Below are 6,622 nucleotides of genomic sequence, written 5' to 3'. Positions count from 1 at the left end.
CTGAGTTGACACAGAGCACGCATGCCATGGCTGCCGTCCTAAAGGTTGATGACAGGAAACAAAGCCCGAATGTAAACGGCTTCAGTGCTATCATCCGACAAATGTGATACCATAATTGAGTCTGAGCACATGGCCTGGAGGCAATAGCTCAACAGTTTTGTAATCAATGCTATAAATAACTGTTTTGCTTTCCTCGCCCCCATTATAAAATGTCCCAGTGACTGTGCAAAATAAAGAGTAAATATGCGACAGATCAGGCCTGATTCACAGAGCCATTTGAGATCCTAATGAGGTTTACAAGCGGAAATGGTATCATGTACGGCTGCTAGGCATTCGCAAAACGTGACCAAGCAGCAATGAACCCATTGAATTAGGTTAAATCGTGCCCCACAATTACGTACAATTAATAATAAATTAATTGCATGGGGAACACTCACAAACTCGCAAGTCTGTGAGAAATCCTGGACACTCCTCTCTGATCCTTCCCTCCTTGGGGTTGGCCAGAGGTTTGCTTCTGAAAAGAGCTGGAGTAAAGCACCTTCAGGGACTGGAAGGGGAATTGAACACCTGCGAACTTGGCGGCATATTTGCAACAGGCAGCGATAATTATCGCTGACCTTGTATACCGCATTTTTTTCTATCGCTGGAATATTTCGCCAGGCTAGCGTTGTCTCAACAACTCTTAGCGCCATGGCGATGTATATTCCAGCGATAGCGCCCTTTTCCATGGAACATCGCTGGTTTTCCAGCGATGTTCCACTGGTTTTCCAGCGATGTTCCATGTAAAACGGCGATATGCTTGATGATACATACGACCCTGTGGTCGTTTCACATGAATCCACCTCCCATGTTAGGTATGTCTTACTCAGGAATTTAACAGACATTAAATTCCTGCGTTAAGGCATACTTAGCGCGATTAAAATAATCGCTTCGCCACATTGTAAATATCCCGAAGCTACCGTCGCGATATTTACCCATGTTGTTTCCACAGACACGCCTACTTTGCATCTCATTAGCAAAGCGAAGTTAGGGGCATCATCAAGGACAGGCGATAATTATCGCTAAGCGCACTTAGCGCTAGGATAATTATGGCCGGGTAATGTGGAATTTTATCACTGAGATAGCGTGCTATTAGCAACACTTATCTCAAAAGCGATAAAATTCCAAGCGCTAACTGCCAAATGTGAGATTATCACTGGAAATCCAGCTATAATCTCACAAAGTTTGGCGATAGCTTGATGATAGGGCAAGGCATACTTAGCCATGATATCCACCTTACATAGGATATCATGGCTAAGTCAGTCTTGAAGCAGGCGTAAGGAAAGTAGCGATAACAGAGGTTATCTCTACTTTGCTTGTCGCTCTGCATGTTAGCGTGCCCATTGATAATAGGAGAAATGTCGCTTAGCGACATTTCTCCAGTTATGTCAGGGCAGGAACGCCCACTTTGCATCTCATTAGAGATGCAAAGCTGGGCGTTCAGTAAACAGGCACTAATGCAAGGATTCACGCGATAGCGTGACCTTGCTGATAAGGCGATAAAATTATCGCCGCTTTTCATCCGAAAACGGACGCAAAAGCGGCGATAATTTTATATCGCCTCCTTGCTGATATGCCCCGTAGGCATGCTGGAAACAGGAGCAAAATCAGCAAAACACACAATAGCGTGTCTTTGCTAATAAGGCGATAAAATAAACGGCAGCAAAAGCGGCTATAATTTTCTATCGCACATTGTTAATATGCCCCCTGGTGGGATGTGGGTGTGTGGTTCCTCCAGAGTCAAATGTTTTTGTAGTGTCCAAACACAAACCAGAAATAAACAGGCAGGGTTTCCCAGCCCTACTCTTTGGAATGTTTGTCAATAGAGAAAATCATCAATCTGCAACCAAAGGCAGGAGCAGTCATGTCTCTAGAAATTATTTTGATGGTGTTGTGAAAGGGCCACGGATAAAACTCGTATGGCCACCTATCACTGGCAAACACGAAGAGTATCGGCACACACATGCATATGTGTGTATTATATACATGTATAACATATTCCCTTACTACCCAGTTATTCATTTATTCAATCTCCATTTCACCGTCTCTTAATGCTTTCTCTTTATTTCTTCAATTTTTTATTTCTATTTTCTGTCATTCCTCCTTTAATTATTTTCCTCCTATTTTGTTTACATCTCGATTTTTTTTGTTTCATTCCCTAGAGCTCTGTCTTATCCTGAAACAGCTTGAGCCCATGGGTCCTAACTCCCAGATGGCCCCACCTTGGTGATGTCTGGAGACAGGAGCACTTTTAGCGGTGCTTATTTACAATTCTCTTTCTGAATCCGGCCCTGAAATCTTAGTTGTGTTTTGAGATCCTGCGCTCAGCCTTTGAGACTAATGTACAGAAGACTGGGGAGAAGAACACATCGTTTTAAATGTATGGCGAGCCGATGTTTGTGTATTCAAAACGATGTTGTTACTGAAATCCTATATTAAAACAGCATCTAATATGTGGTAATATGTCTGTACTGCAAGGTGAACCAACCCCTTTTGGAACCAGCAAATATATAGTGCTACCTGTGCGCTTTTTAATGCACAAAGTCATGTGGAAACAATGTTATTCCCCTGGTAATGCTGAAGTGTAGTAATACCACAATTAATCGTTGTGCTAACCACTGAACTATCATGCTAGTTAAATATCAGCCAGTATATTTAATACTTGACATCATAGCTTTTTAGTGACAATCCCTGCATTACTTTAAATATATGATTCTACATTTAATTTATAAGCAAATTTACCGCATTATCTGTAGCACGGAGTAAAAGGTTCCCTGAATATTGCGGGTGGGTATCTCACTTGCACATATCAATCAATCAATCAATTTCAGCTTTATTTCGACTTATTTTGTCATAAAAGCAACATACATAGATATTAAAAGAACATATATAATACACAGTCCAAATTCCAGGCAATAAAAATGGAGATCAATCACATTAAATTCTATCACAGCTATGCTAAAAACATATAAATTAATTAAAAGCCAGATAATGTTTAAAAATTCATAGTATCTGACCAAGCAAGAAGGTTATTTAACCAGCCTTTAAGTATTATAGCTTACATCCTTTCTGATTCCTTATGAGATATACATTGAATAGGAATCTACTTAAGCTGAAAACTATTAGTTGTGAAGTATTTGCTTTAAGTGTACGTTCTGCCTCTTTGAAAAACCTAAACCCCATGTTTATACACAAGGGTTTAATCCATCGAACTCTTGGCTTTTTATATACTGGGCAGAAAAACAGTACGTGGGCATCGTTTTCTTTTGCTTTTTGTGAGCAAAGGGTACACAATCCACTATCATCTTCATTACCCCTCCAACTACTAGTATTTGCAGCAATCTGTAAGACCCCATACCTAAATTGTAAATACAGTGTTTTAGCTAGTGGTGGTCTTATCTCGTCCATGAATTGTTCGAATACAGGAGTATCCTTAACGGACAAGAATTTCTGTGTCAGTATACCTAGTGTGGAGCTAGTGGATACTTCATTCTTTACGTATACCCAAAAAGCAGATTTCAAACGTTTTTTTGAGATTGGTAACATGTTCTGGGGGTTTTCCCAAAAATGGGAAAACCCAAGCTTTTTAAACCACTGGGAAATATGTTTTAACCAGGGAATACTTTTATATTCGTCAATCCTAATTATTTCTAACAGTCCATTCTTATAGTCGCTTAGCTCAGGGGTTGTCCATAATCTAATCCAATAGAGTAGTGGCCTTAATGTGGCTTGATGATCAGTTCTTTTAAGATTGATATCCAGAAAAACTGGAGTTATCGGTGTTCTTACTGGTAAGCCTGCGTATGAAGATATTCTCTTCCTTCCTAAAAGTGTTGTTGCAGGAGTAACCCCAGACCTCAGCGCCATAAAGTTCTGCCGATTGGGCCTTTGCTTTGAATAATTCTAGTGCCAGCGTGATTGATTTAGATTGGCTACTGCCGTGCACCTTTAGGATAGGCATTAGATTTTGTTTTAAAATTAAGTTACTTTTTTCCAATTGCCCTTTCCAATGGGGCATACTATCCAGCATAATACCCAGGTAATTAAAGCTCTCGACATATTCTAATTTCTGGTTATTTAAGGCCAGATTCTTTCTAAAGGATTTCTGAGGGTTTATGGACATATATTTTGTTTTGGATGAGTTAATTTCTAGCCCCTTTTCCACACAGTAATTGTTAAAAGTGTTTACTAGGTTTTGTAAGCCTTGCGGGGTTTGCGAGATGAGGATTGTGTCATCAGCAAAAAGCAATGCGGTGACTGCCTCATCTGCTAGTTTCGGGGAGTCATGTTTACAGTCTTTTAGATAATTAGGTATATTATTGACATATAAAGAGAAGAGTGTGGGCGCCAGCACACACCCTTGGCGGACGCCCCGATCCACAGGGATATCCTTCGAAATTTCTCCTCCCTTGCCCCATCTAACTCTAGCATAATTTCCTGTGTGGAGTCTAATTATTTCCTTGAGTAGCTCACTGGGGACTGCCATATCATTAAGGGTGGACCATAGTAATTTACGGGGTACAAGGTCAAATGCAGCCCTTAGATCGATGAATGCTACGTACAAGCTTCCCTTTCTTATATTAATATATTTCCAGCAAATACACATGAATCTAAATACTTGATCCACTGTGCTGGTTTTGAACCTGAATCCTGCTTGGTATTTAGTTAAAATCTGTTCCCCTTTTATCCACATTAAAAGTCTATTTAAAATATGTCTGGCGAAAGTTTTTTGTAAAAGGTCAATTAAACTTATAGGGCGGTAGTTTGCTGGATCATAACGATCCCCTTTCTTAAAAATTGTAACGATTTCAGCCCCTTTCCATGATTCGGGAATTGGTGTCCCAGCCACTATAGAATTACATAAGAAGTTAATGTAGGGTCCCCAAATTCCTACATCATGCTTTCGCAAGTCACCGGGAATTTTGTCGGGACCTGGTGCTTTGCCCGTTTTAATAGCCTGTAGTGCCTCAACAGTTTCTTCTAAACTAAAATGTAGACGGGTATTATTATCAAATAATCTATTAATCTCTTGATCCTCCGTGGCCATCTCCTCATTGATGTTACAATATAATTTAGAGAAGTGGTTGCACCAGGTTTTTTCATCAAGGTATATGTCCCTGGATGATCTGCCTTTTTTGTTTCCCTTGGAGATTAGATTCCAGAATGTGGCCTGGTCTTTCTGGTGGGCTGCATTTAAAAGGTCATCCCAGAGAGCATCGTCCCAGGCTTTTTTTGCTTGGGCCAATGTCTTTTTATATGCTAATCTACTATCTTTGATTCCCTGGAAGTCCTTTACTTTTACAGCCTGAATCAGGTCAGTTTTAGCATTACGATAATCTTTGTTGTACCATTGGTTTGTTGTCGCTAAATGGTTACCTTTCTGGCTCGAATCCTTTTTATAGATTTTACTTAGATGGGGAGTCAGTGCGTCTACTAATTTGTAATGTAAATCTAGGACATCCTGAGTACCTAGAGCAGGGATTTGGCTTCCCTCCAATATATCGGCAAAGGAATTGTATATGTTTGTCATCGTTTCATCCTTGGCCAGAATATAAGGCCACTTAATAACATGCCTATTATTTGAGACCTGATGTTCTCCTACAGGGCTATTTAGCATGGCTGTCATGTTTGTTTTAGGTGCGAAAGGTTCTGAATGTAACCATAGTTGGAGGGGGAAGTGGTCACTCTCTGTTCTATGGTCTATTTTAAAATCTATTATTAGATACCATAGACTCATGGAGACCATTAGAAAATCTATGTGAGACCTGTAATTTCCCCTACCAAAAGTTGGAGCCGCTGGTCTATCAGACTGAAAGCGGCCTTTACACGCCCTTAAATCGTGATTTACTGAAGTTTGTAAAATCTGCATAGCTGCTTTTGAATTTTTTACCATATTATTTGACTCTAAAGGAAGGACATTATTTGCTATGTCCTGTTCTTCAAATAGAGTATCCAAGCCCAATATTGGCTCATATTGGCAGTTAAAATCTCCTCCAACAATTACCTGCTTACTTGGACTTAAAGTATTTAAAAAAGAATCAAGGAGGACTATCACCTGTGAATCTTTACTATGGGGATGCGGTCTATTATATACATTTAATAAGTATATAATTTCTTTCCCCATAGTTACCATTTTTAATCCCATTATATCAGGGGAATCAATCGACAGTGATGTGATATCTACCTCCACAGTAACCCTTATCCAGATCACCAGACCCCCAGATGCTCTTCCTCTCGCTGACGACACTGCGCCACGACTGAAAGTTCTGTAACCCAGTCTATGAGGTATATCTATAGCCCAGGTCTCCTGCAGGAGAATGATGTCAAAATTCTCAATGTAAAAACACCAAACCTCGTCCTGCATGTTCCTAGATACCCCTGCTATATTCCATGTTATTAATCTAACAGATGGGAATTCAGCTGCGCCATCCGCAATAATGTGTGGGACAGTGTTTTCATGCGAAGGTGGGTGTGCGGTAGTTAACCCCCCAGTCTTAATATGCTTGGTACACATTGTCTATTCTCACCCAAGCTAGCAGTATTTGACCTTGAATTTATGTAGGTCTCCGTAGTTGTCCTAGGA

Source organism: Triturus cristatus, chromosome 4_1 (assembly GCF_964204655.1).
Source record: "Triturus cristatus chromosome 4_1, aTriCri1.1, whole genome shotgun sequence".
In the NCBI taxonomy this organism is placed as follows: domain Eukaryota; kingdom Metazoa; phylum Chordata; class Amphibia; order Caudata; family Salamandridae; genus Triturus; species Triturus cristatus.
Note: the sequence above shows the minus strand (reverse complement) of the source record.